Below are 13,496 nucleotides of genomic sequence, written 5' to 3' on the forward strand. Positions count from 1 at the left end.
CTAAACCTGGGGAATGAAGGTACAGAGATCACGGGAATCAAGGGAAAATGAGGGAAACCATTCAGTAACTTAAAGCCAAGGTGATGTGGGCTGTTACATGCATTTTCTATCCACAAAGGCATGGGTATTCTTCACACTCAGGCTGCCTGTCTATGTGAGGTTTCAAAGATGAAGGTAAGAAAATTGAGGTTTCTCTCAGTTTCGGGGTTACTGTCTATATAGCCTGAAACTCTAAGAGTAGTTTTGAAGTGGTTTAACTTATTTCCGTCTTAAGCTTTACTGCTCTGACACCCACGGTTTATCTTTCAGCCTTCAGAAAGTAAAATGATTGTTCTGCTGCATGAAGCAGAAGCCATGGTATAAAGTCACTGTCACAGGGAGGAGAGATGTTGGTTAGCTAATTGTGTAGAAGGGTGGTAGCAGATACTCCTCAAATCCTCTTACCCATGAAAACTTGCTCTAGAATTCTGGCAATACATCTAACAGCAATAATTTGTGACAGTTTTGAAACAGGCTGGATGAAAGGACTGCCTGTCGTGGCTGAATCCCTCAGCCTCAATTTGGTTGGCATGCTCACGCAATGTGAAGTCACTGGATTGTGCTCATATTTCAAAGGCAACACATGGAACATGGCCCAACTTCCTGATATATACAAATTTGCCAGTGGAGAGTTTAGACTATTTGAGAATCAATATTAAGATCACATACTTGCCAAGAAGAGAAAGCAAAGTAGCTTAAAGCAAAACCTAGCCCCTTCCCCCCCCAAAAAAACCTCAACGTTACAAACACTATGCAAGTAGCAAAAGTAAAATTTAAAACTGATAAAATATGAACAACATCACTTATAAGTAACCCAGGAAATGCTTCTGCCTCTCACCCACTTAACACTGCTGGCACAAAAGGTCCTTGGCACGCATGGATTTAATAGTTGTGGGTTTGGCTAAGCAAGACTGACATGTTGTGATTTATGTTACTGGACCAATCGATGTAGAGATGGCGACTGAGGGAGCTGACTCCCAGCCATCGATTTTACTGCTGTTCCTATGATGCCTGCAGGAGCATTTGGGCTCCTTTCCTTGTTAAAAATCTATCTCACATCTATCTCCCAAACTAGATGATCTTGCTAGAGACAAGAAGTGTAGAACAATGATAGATGCATGCATTAGGTATGTAACTCATCTTCATCTTCTACTGATAGAAGGACTAATGGTATTAAACTCACCGAGAAGAATCTCAGTTTTATTTCTTTTTAGTGAGACTAATTATATAAAACAAAGGTAGTTAAGCATCTAACGAACTCTTTTAAGGATGCTAATGAAAGCAACTTGTTGTCATCCTTTTTGATAGGCTTACTTATGATGTTGTTGTTATTATTCTCCTTTTCTAAATACATAGAAATTAGAGCATTCTCTGTCAATGCTATGATTGAATTTTAAGGACTTGAATTTATCGATATATGACAGAGCTACTTTTAGGTTGGTTATAAAAGCATCAGAAAAAGCTTCCAGAGTGTTTTCATCTTGAGAAAGAAGCACTTGGGTAGGGAATCTCTCTCTCTCTCTCTCTCTCTCTCTCTCTCTCTCTCTCTCTCCCTCTCTCTCTCTTTCTCTCTCTCTCTCCCCCCCTCTCTCTTCCTTTTCTTTCTCCCTCTCTTCCTCTCCCCCCTTTCTGTATGTGTTGGAACATGAAGGTATTTGACTATATAGGACAATTTGCACAAGAAGGAATTTTTCTATCTCTATGCATCATCTCATGACATCATCAATAAGGAAAGTTGACTAGTTTTCAACATTCTAATTTTAGAGGTTTAAAAATGTAGGACTCTGAAGAGTGTACCCAGAAAGGTGAACTTCCCTGCCACCAGAAGTCAACAGTGATGGAGGAGACATTGTCCAGACACCATTTCTAGTCTGGTAGACTAGAAAGCTGAAGACTGAGGTCAGTCAGCTCAGGAGGGAAAGATTTGTTGACTATGAGAGTTTTAGTCCAGAAGTTCTGTTCAAATTCCTAGTTCATTCAGTATTTTGTCTCTTAACTTCAAAAACACCTATTTTGATAGCATCCCTCAGATGTTCATAAATATTATCAAGCTGATGTAGAGTAACCTGGGTCATCCATCAAGGTCATTGTCAGACCATGGCAGGGGCAGAGCTGAGTTGATATCATTAGTCAGGGATTGAATCTGACTTTGTCGAAGCTGAAAACTGGCCTTAGAGATCATCAACACCACAATTTTTGACTTCAGCTTTTGGATTTTTTTATTCTACATTCTTACCTTTCCTTCAGCAGTGCAGTGTGCTCCAAATTGGACTTAACCAAGACTGAAGAAGGCTCTGGTTTCTCCAGCCGCTGCCCAAAGGTGACACAGCTTGGACATACAGACCTTTAATAAAACACTTAAATAGATGAGCTATATGAAGATACCAAGGCTTAGCTGCTGACCTCCCTCCAACTGTCTGCTCCGAGGAGCAGCATTTCCAGAAGAGACAGATATGGAGACCCTGGTGCAAAGCTGGACACCTTGGAAACACCCCTTGCATTTTCTTTCCTCTCTTTCCTCCTCGGCTTCCTACTCCTTTCACTTTTACTTCCCTGAAACTGCACCTTCTCTTTTAAGCATTAGCCTTAAGTTTTCTTCTTACACTTTGGTTTCTAAGGAAACCAAACCTGCTAGGCAGTTCCTCTTTTTAAAAACTAAAGTATAATTACATTATTTTCCTATTCCTCCTCTAATCCCTCCCAGGTTCTCCTCTACTCATTTTCAGATTGATGGCCTTTTCTTTGATTTTATCTCTCTGTGTCCTGTCTGTCTATCTATCTATCTATCTATCTATCTATCTATCTATCTATCTATCTATCTATCTATCTATCTATACATACATACATATATATGTCTCTCTCTCTCTCTCTCTCTCTGTCAATGCATACAACCTGATGAGTCCATCTTTGTTGCTTGTGTGTCTATAATTTTGGAGCTGACCACCTTGTACTGGATAACAAATTAGGGGCCTCATCCCTGGGAGAGGCTAACTCTTGCTCTGTCAGCAGTTACTAGTAGTTCTGTAGCTTTTTTGTCTGGGAGTGAGAGCCTGTGAGATTACCCCAGAATGTCTGTTGATATTGTCATTGTTTAGGTCTCATTTAACCAGTTATATTGCTGAGGTATCATGGGTTTATATTTCATGTCATTTCTAGCAGACAAAAGCTCACAGCAGACTTCCTGGTCTTTTATCTCTTACATGCTACACTCTCCTGCCCCCGTATTCTGTGATATTCCTTGAGCCTTAGGTCCAGGAGTTATTTCGTAGATGACCATACAGACCATTGATTTTTGAATTCTGACCAGTTGTGGTTTTCTGAGGTGATGTCTGCTTGCTGTAAAGAGGAACTTCTTTTTTGAGGAGTGAATTACTCTTGCCTGCGGGTGTAAGGCTAAAATGTAGAATGCAGTTAGGAATTTTTCTGGTTGACTAGATTGGTAGCGGTAGATTCTCTTTTAAGATTCATCACCCCACTAATCCCACGTAGTTGGCAAAGTTTGTAATATCCGGAAGGATTTCCCTACTACTGAGTGGGCCTTAAGTCCAATTAGATAGCTGTTGGTTACACCATCTACAGGTGCCACTATTGCACCCTTAGGGATAACTTTCCATGCTGGTCATTGCTGTGATTCATAGCTGGATAGAAGTATTGCCTTCTTCCCTTGGCAGCAGATGCAGTACATTCTGGTGCTACAAAAGTTAGAGCACAGGAAAGAGGCTTTCAGGATGAATCAGGAGTGTGTCTTCGGAGTCCTAGGTCTGAAGTGCATTGTGTCTTCAACAATAGGGGCTTAGCTTCAACCCCGAGAGGCAACTAATTGTAACAGCAATAACTTATTGTTTTGGGAGTCACTTGGACAGCCCTAAGCAACAACTGAAATGGAGGTTGCTCATGTCAAGCCAGTTCCTTCTTGTTCTTTTTAAAATAACACTTATGGATGTTACTACTTTGCCTTTTGATTTAGTATCTCTAGGATGTGAGCTCACAAGAAGAGCCAGGGTTTTGTTTCATTGCCTTTTGAAGCTTTGGTGAGCAGTCTAGCACTTGGCACATAATAGATACATATTAAACACTTGTTGGATGGATTTTACACATGAGGAAAACGTGTCTGTCCTAATCCTAGACCTCCAGATGCTATGGTTCACCTGTAAGTCACATAAACAATACAAACTAATCTTTGGTCTCATTAGAGCCCATCATCTTGGCCTGCCTGGATTTTGATCTGCCCTTGAGAATAGTTTTGTTCTTTCTCATCTGTCTCCTACAGCAAGAAGATCCTCCCAGTTGGATTTGTGAACACTCTGTCCTTTTTCATCTGTACTCCATGTAATAATCAGAGAAATCTTTTAAAGTCATGAGTACTACATAGGACCTCAGCACTATATTGCCTGACACCCTTGGTACCATTAAACTGAGCTAAGAGTTAATAGGGATGTTGTAATATAGTTTCACTCAAAACTCACTTTCTCCCTTCCTCTCTGTATGGCAGCTCCACAAATTTCTTTGCTGTTCTTGAACTTGCTCTGCTCTTGCCTGATATAAAGGGGTTTCTGGACAGTGTTCTCCTCTATACACAATTCTCCATTACTTCCAACTAAGTGTCTTTGTCTTTTCACAGAAGACTTCCTTCCTATCTCCTTATCATATACATGATATATGTATATACATATATGCATCTCTTGACATTCAGCTTGTTTCTTTCCTTACATTTATTAAAAGTTGCTATCACTTTTGGGGAAATCTTCCTCAAGGACCATCATATTATTTGAGCAAGGATGGCAGGTCATGCTTATAGTCATTATTCTATTCCCAATAGCTTATAGAAATATTAGTACAGAGCAGATGTTTAATAAATATTTGGTGATGGAAAAAATGTTTAGGTATTCACCCTACATGTAATTTGTTGCCTTCATGGCTTTTTAAAATGCTCCACCCCATTATCAGAAGTCACCTTATAGAAAATAGAGTAATTTATTTCCTGGTTTTGAACTCTTGGTGCAAAAGTCACTATCATTAGACTGGGCCTTTACTGTTATGTTAGACAATGTCTTTTTCTATGCTATTGTGGTCTACTGGCTGCCTTGGGCAACTACCTGACCAAGCTCCAGTGATCATAGCCCTGGTCCCCAATGGAGGCTTGTCCTGTGCCCTGATTGATCCATGAAAACTCAAATAAATTTATGCCCTATAACGACTTGGGACCTGCATCAGACTTTGAGAGGTTCATCCAGTCCAGTGCTTTTTGTTGTATATGCATCTCCATTTCGCATCACTTGCCTGACTTTGAGCCTTCAGATCAGTGCCCCAAAGGTTATAGAGAACGAAGTTATTAGAAGAAGCAAAACAAAAAGGAAGCAAGATTTTGGTTTCTAGCCAGCCAGACAAAAGGGTTTGATAACTACCGAGATCAAATCCACCAACATGGTTGAAACTAAGTACTAGGGGATGGAGCCACAGAGCAAGGCTTGTATACACCAGAGAGTGTTGGGTTGTCAGATGGCTTTGCCTGACCTCCTTACTCTAAGCTCAATGCTTTAATCTGGCCTTCAGTTTCCAGCTGAATCTGGGATCCTGTAGCAGAAACTACCTGACTTATATCTCTCTTTCAGGAGGATGGCAGTTAGGGAAATGCCAGAGAAGAAAGATAAAAGATATCTGTGTGAAATAATGTGGAATTGGGCATGGTAACACATACTTGTAAGTCCGGAACTTGGGCTGTGGAGTCAGGAGAAAAACTGGAGTTCAAAGTCCTACTTAAGCCAGGCGTGGTGGCACACGCTTTTAATCCCAGCACTCGGGAGGCAGAAGCAGGCGGATTTCTGAGTTCGAGACCAGCCTGGTCTACAAAGTGAGCTCCAGGACAGCCAGGGCTATACAGAGAAACCTTGTCTCGAAAAACAAAACAAAACAAACAAAAAAACAGAGTCCTACTTAGCTACATACTGAGTCTGTGGCTAGCCTGGACTACTTAAGACCCTGTCTTAAAAAATAATAAAATCAAATGATAAAGTGTCAAGAAGAACAGAGTTCAGAGTACTGCTCAGCACTGGAGATGTTTCTGGATAAGACACACACTTGGTGCAAGGAATGGTATTGGCCCAGGACCCCCAAGACTAGGTTCTCCACTCAAAGGAAATTTATTTTTTTCCCAGAGGGACAGAGTGCCAGGAATAAGAGATAAAGGCAGGAGTCAGAGGAAGAGGGAGAGGGGAAGGAAACAAGGGAGAGGGGCAGGATTTTTTCCAGAGTGGGACAAAGGACTACCTTTAGATGGACGCTGCCCTTAGATGTGGCCCATAGAAAAATGGAGGTTTTATAAAGGTAAAATGGGAAACCCCATGTTAGGATGAAGTTTTTAATTTTAATTACGTGAGCCAAAGGGGGCTTTTGATTGCTGGACTTCAATAGTTTAATGGCTGGACCTTGGCAATCAGCCTCTGGAGGAGGAAGTGGCCAAATAAAGGAATAGACCTTGGTGGATGGCTTTAAGAATGCAATCTAGTGGTTTTTAGCAAGGCAGAGGGAACAAAGGAGAAGAGGCAAGGCCTGCAGGCCACACTCAGGCTGGCCAGAGTCCCTTTCCTTGGGTAGGAGAAAAAGGTTAGAAGTTCACAGAGGAAGGAGAAGTGGGAAGGGAAATTGAAGCACCTTCAGGCTTTGAGCAAGCAACCTTGTTCTCTGCTCCCTAACATAGACTTACTTGCCCTCCTTTTGGCTTCTGTGTATCAGCAAGGTCTTTGGTTTAGGCTGTTTCCTCTGGCAGCCAAGAACTCAGTCTAAGAAAATTTGCGTGGGCATCTTTAAAACCTCAAGGGGAGTCTTTCTGACTCATCTTCTTGCCTCTCTCCCACAGCTAGCTCTCAGGAAGGAAACTCCCGGGGTGGAGTCAATGCTGCCCGCCTTCTGGTTCCGGACCTTTTTCCTTCCTGTGAGTGGGATGTAGCAGAAGTGGGTTTTCTCTGTCTTCATCATCCTTTCCTGTCCCCTCTTCCCTTTTCCAACAAGCTCTATTTGGAGTTGAAATGGAAAGATAGCAGGTCTTATTCCAAACATTTAAAAAAATGCAGGGTCTCTAGACTGGGGAGATGACTCTAAAAGTAAGAGTACTGACCGCTCCTCCAAGGGACTTGAGTTCAGTCCCTAGTACCCACATGGTGGCTTGCAGCTGTTTATAACTCCAGTTCTAGACAACCTTATGCTCTCTTCTGACTTCCATAGGCACCAGGAACATACGAAGTACACAGACATACATGCAGGTAAAAAAAAAAAAAAAGAGTCCCCAACTTAATCAAAACCCCAGGGCCTTACTAGGTAACCTAGACTGGGTTGCACCACCCTGTGTGGCCCAGTGTTCCTTCACATAGTCTCTTGCTTTGCCTCCCAAGAGCCAGGATTATAGGCATAGGCAGAAAATACTTTGGAGGCAGGAGGTGGTGGTGGTGTATAACTTTAATCTACTCAGGAGGCAGATACACACAGATTTCTGAGTTAGAGGTCAGCCTGGACTGTGAAGGGAGTTCCAAGACAGCCAGAGCTACATATATAGAGAAAGCCTGTCTAGAAAAACCAAACCAACCAAACCAACCAAACCAACCAAACCAACCAAACCAACCAACCAACTGCCCCCAACCAACCAACCAAACCAACCAACCAACCAACCAACCAAACCAACCAACCAACCAACTAACCAAACCAACCAAACCAACCAACCAACTGCCCCCAACCAACCAACCAACCAACCAAACCAACCAAACCAACCAACCAACTGCCCCCAACCAACCAACCAACCAAACCAACCAACCAACCAACCAAACCAACCAACCAACTGCCCCCAACCAACTAACCAACCGCCCCCAACCAACCAACCAACCAACCAACCAACCAACCAACCAACCAACCAACCAACCAAACCAACCAACCAACCAACCAACTGCCCCCAACCACTTTTTTAATTAAGAGATTAAAGTTAGAGAATGTTGAACTTCCAGTTTACAAGTCCAATTGTAGAGTTGAAACTTTGAAGATTATTTCTGTGTTTCTGATTCCTACACATTTCTACCTCCTTAGAGAAACTCTTGTAAGGATATTGGACAGGACCTGTCTAGGGGCAACAGGCCTCTCATCTCAGTTTTGTAGATACTCTAAACTGTGATCTGGAGGTTTCTTCATTGAGTTCAGTGTCCCATCTTTGACATATGGCTGAACTCAACACTGGTGACATCCTGATATTTTGTCACAGGGGCATTCTGTCATTCTGTGTTCTGATAGTGTTGCATGGGGGGGGGTACACTCTGTGGTTTATATTTTTATATACAGCTCCCCCTCTGGACATGAGTTATACCAAATCTGTCCATCTCAGCTGTCTCCCCAGTATCAAGGCTCAACCTGTTCTTTAGTGATCATAGGGAAGACTGGAGGTGATTGGGCATGGAGTTAAGAGGAAAACAAGAAATGTTCAGGGTTGCAAAATCTGTGAGCCTTGAGCCAGGGAAGTAGGACAGATGTTATCAGAGAATAGAATGCCCTTCACCACACAATTACTGAAACGAGAATCTTTCTTTGCTTTGTTCTTCTCCAACCCATCTGACTCTTGTCTCCTATCTCTTTTGCTGCATTCTCCTCATCTCCAGACTTGGGGATGTTGAAAGACAGTAGGGCTTAGCACTTGGTCCTCATTACACTGTCTCAGCACATGATCAAATTCACCTGCCTTCAGTAATCATGGGTTCAAAGACAATTGCAACTCTCCTAACTGCCTGTAGATTTCATACAGACCTACTGGTAGAGCAGGGCCACTTGGGGAGCTCAACCCACCCCACTAAACTCCTAATCTTCTCCACCTTTGTTGTCTATAATTTGTTCTCCCTGCACCTCAGCATACCATTAAAGCCATTGTTGACTTCTCTCTCACACCCCACACGCAACTAGTCAGCAAATGGGCAGGCCAGGTCTATCTTCAGAGCACACCTAGAGTCTGGTCCACCCTCTTGATACCTTCAGAGCTACATCCTGGTCCAAGGTTTCATCACCTTGTGCTCCAGTTACTGTGAGAACTTCTTATGAACTCCTCCTGCTTCTACCCTGTCACCTTAGACTCTACCTCGTGCAACAGAGGGACCCTTTGGGAGAGTATGTCACATCATGGCAGTCTCAAACTCAAAGTCCTGTAATAGTTGCTTATTCAGAGTAAATGCCAGTGTCTGTACAGTGACCTTTTGACTCGTTGTGATCTGTCCATTCAGATACTCGGACTTCATCTAAGTCTTTCTTACTGTTCACTCTGCTCTAGCTACACTGGATTATTTGACATTAGTTTGGCACCTCAAGCTTGGTGCCTGCACTTCTACCAGGTTTCCAAGCCTGCTTCCCTTAAATGATATAGGATGGTTCTTTTGTTTTAGGGACCTTTTAACCTCATGCCTTTGGTCTGTCTTTGTTTCTGCCCTATCAAGCCCGGGTACTCTTGCTTTGATTTTGACTTCAGTTACTTGTTAGGGTTTCCAGGTTGTCTGCCTCCATCTACACACACACACACACACACACACACACACACACACACACACACACACACTGGCTAATGAAGTGGAGATCCCTGGGTTCAGTCTTATAGAGATCCATATGGATATGGATAATATATTTGAAAATGGTCAATTTTAATTTGACTGGGAAGCCCAGGAAAAAGATACTATTACTTAAAAACAGCTAAAATGTAAACTATTTTCAATAGAGGCTGCTATTGTTGATCTCATAAACAATATATAGGTTTCTATATTAAAACCAGCTAACAGGATGCTTATACTGGAAAGGGCAAAAGGAACTCTGTCCAAAGTGTCTCAACAAGAACTCCAACTTCGTAGTTTTAGTAGGGCTCCTCCAGTTAAATTTTGTTAGGTAATGTGAATATATATATAATCAGATCTTGCCTCGAGTTTATTTGTAAAAGCAGCAGCATAAGACACTGCTCATCTGCAAACAGTGTGTAGGTAGGTATGTCACAGCAGTCCATCTGTCTTCACACTGGCAGGAGCCTTTTCTATGGGGCCTTCAAAGGGGCCTGAGCACCTTTGGGAGCCTGGGCTGGAGCTGAAGCTGGGCCTTAGCTGGAGCTGTGACCTCTGCCTTGCTTTGAACCCTGGGCTTTGGTTGGCAGTGCTTACGACCCTTGGCCATGTGGCTTCAAATCCCTTCCCAAGCTTGGGGTGAGCGATGAAAGCCAGATGGCTGAGTTTGCAGGTGGGGCCTTTGGGTATCTTGGACTTGATGGCCTGAGGCTTCACAAAGGCCTTGATGGCCTCTGCACGTGTGCTCACTGCCTTTGCATTGTTGGCCTGCATCTTCTTCAGGCCTTTCTTGTTGTGCTTCTTGGCAAAGCGCATGTTTCTCAGGAACTTGGAGTCAGTCCCCTTAAGAGATTCATATCTTTGTGACTGGGGTTTCTTGATGCCATTTCTGTGCCATTTGTGGGAGCTGGTTGTGTGTGGTGTGGTTCTTGGATTTGGTCATGTCTTCGTGGTAACCCATGTCCCAAAGCACCTGGGACCAGAAGAGAAAAGTGAACATAGATTTAATGATGATTATGAGATATATATATATATATATATACACACACACACATATACATATATAATGTGTATATATATATATATCTATATCTCACTCCATGCTACATAAGTTAAAGCTGTCTTAAGTTTTCTCTAAGGTTTACCTGGAATCTGACAAGGCCTACTAGTTTTACAGTATGTACACAGATAGTACTAATTTGTTGCATCATTCCGTATGTGTAATTTAAATTCACCTCTCCCCAGAGTGTGATGCTGTACACTATGTTTTTAGCTAAACTGCCAACGTCAGAGCTCCAGATGTGTCTACTTAAAACAATGACAACTGAACTTGCTAAGTGTTAATAGTCCTTCAAGCAAGGAGATGGCCAAGGTCACTCCTTGGTAGTTCCAGTCACTCCTGGTATGTGATTAGGCTCCAATTATATCAGACGTCAAGGCTTTCTGGGAGCCCTAATTATAGGAGTCATTAAGGTTTCCTGGGAATACAGGCTAAAAACTAAAATGGGGAGGAGAGTCACCTGCACAACAATAAAAACTATTGGTATGGGAGCAAAGGTCCCAAATATTGCCTAACATCCCTCTTTAGAAAAATTTCTTACAACAAATAATACATTTGTTTGTTACTGTTATGTCTTATGATGTTATATATTTTTAACCAAGAGAGTTGTTAAAAATCACTAAATATAACTATATAAATATAAATTCCCCTAACTTCTTGGTTCTTTTTCTAAAACCTACAAGAAGAAAGTTACTTTTCTAGACATTTCCATTAAGATGACTCAACCCCTTGTGCCCTAACACTCTGCTATTTCCTCTGCCTAGAGAAGTCCCCTCCCCAGAAAGATACTTCTTGACTTTTCTTCTTCTGAGCCTTGTCAGAAAACGTAATCTTGCTGCTAAATCTTCCCTGAGCCCTGAATTTAAAATTGAGACCTTGATTTTTCTGTGTTCTATCCTTTCTTTAATCACCTGCTAAAATACTGCATGATTTACTTAATTATTTTTATTTTTTTTAATTTGGAAATTAAATTTTAATGAATCACTAATAAAAACAAAATTTTTAAAATTTGAACGTTTTAAAAATAAATGTAAACACTGCTAAAGTGGAGGTCTTTGCTTTGCTCATTTGAGAACTTTCTAGATAAATGAGTTAATTGCAGTGGAATTAGGGACATGGGACTCAAATGAAAGGTGGACAGTAGAGCCACGTGGGCATTTGAGATTGGAATGGACACTGTAGGTCATAATGGTGACCCAGTAGCCTTCTGGGGTCTGTCGCATTGTCGTTGGTAAAAAGGAAATAATCTCAGTGAATGTCAGTTGGCCACCCTCCTTAGGTAGATCCTATGAACAGATGCGACTTAGAGTGTTCTAGTTGTGTGTGTGTGTGTGTGCAAACGCGCCTGTCTTTTTTGTTTTGCTTTGCTTTTGCATTAGTTACCAAGAGGCTAATAATATTTCATAATGGAAAGAGATACTTTAAAAAATTCCCAAACATGGACATATTTTTTAAAAAGGAAGGAAACGTGAAAACTTCCAGGAGAAAATGTGTAGGTGAATTACTTCTGGTTTTTGATGCACTGTAGACGCAGGGCAGTGGCGGCATGGCCTTTAGTGGTGGATGAAGAGCACGTCAGCTGTTTCAAGACCTCAACCTTCAGGAATGCTCAAAGTTGCCTTCACCCCCCTGCTTCTGGACAGAGAACCTTGACTTAAATTCTCATCACCCTGTCCCTCACTGACTTCCCCAACTTGGCGTTTGTTTTATTCAGGGTTTCTATTCCTGCACAAACATCATGACCAAGAAGCAAGTTGGGGAGGAAAGGGTTTATTCAGCTTATACTTTCATACTGCTGTTCATCACCAAAAGAAGCCAGGACTGGAACTCAAGCAGGTCAGAAAGCAGGAGCTGATGCAGAAGCCACGGAGGGATGTTCTTTACTGGCTTGCTTCCCCTGGTTTGCTCAGCCTGCTCTCTTATAGAACCAAGACTGTCAGCCCAGAGATGGTCCCACCCACAAGGGGCCGTTCCTCCTTGATCACTAATTGAGAAAATGCCTTACAGTTGGATCTCATGGAGGTATTTCCTCAACTGAAGCTCCTTTCTCTGTGATAACTCCAGCTGTGTCAAGTTGACACAACAGCCAGTACAATTGACCCCTTGTCAACTTGACACACAAACACATCACTACTAAGCCTCAACCGTTACATTCTTATTCATCCCCAAGCTCTAAATAACTTTAAATGTTTAAATTTTCAATCTCTTTAAAATATTGATCTCTTTTAAAATCTGAAGTCTTTTTATAATTAAAAGTCTTTTAACTGTGGGCTCCACTAAAATAGTTTCTTCCTTCAAGAGGGAAAATATCAGAGCACAGTCACAATCAAAAGCAAAAGTCAATCTCCAACCATCCAATGTCTGGGATCCAACTCACAATCTTCTGGGCTCCTCCAAGGGCTTGGGTCACTTCTCCAGCCATGCCCTTTGTAGCATACACGTCATCCTCTAGGCTCCAGATGCCTGTACTCCACTGCTGCTGCTGCTCTTGGTGGTCATCTCATGGTACTGGCATCTCCAAAACACTGCATGACCCCTTCAGTCCTGGGCCTTCAATTGCAACTGAGGCTGCACCTTCACCAATGGCCTTCCATGGCCTCTCACAGTGCTGAGCCTCAGCTGTTCTGCGTGATCCCTTCATGCCTTCAAAACCAGTACCACCTGGGTGACCCTTACACATTACCAAGTCCAGCCACAGCACAAGGTACAACTTTGGCTATATCTGGAACACAGCCACTGTGCTCTCAGAAAACACTTCCCAGAAGATGTCACCTCAACGATGCTGGTCTCTTCTTAATCACCGCTAATTTCTTATCTCCAGCTAACCAGCATCA

This window comes from Mus musculus, chromosome 17, assembly GCF_000001635.26.
Source record: "Mus musculus strain C57BL/6J chromosome 17, GRCm38.p6 C57BL/6J".
In the NCBI taxonomy this organism is placed as follows: Eukaryota; Metazoa; Chordata; class Mammalia; order Rodentia; family Muridae; genus Mus; species Mus musculus.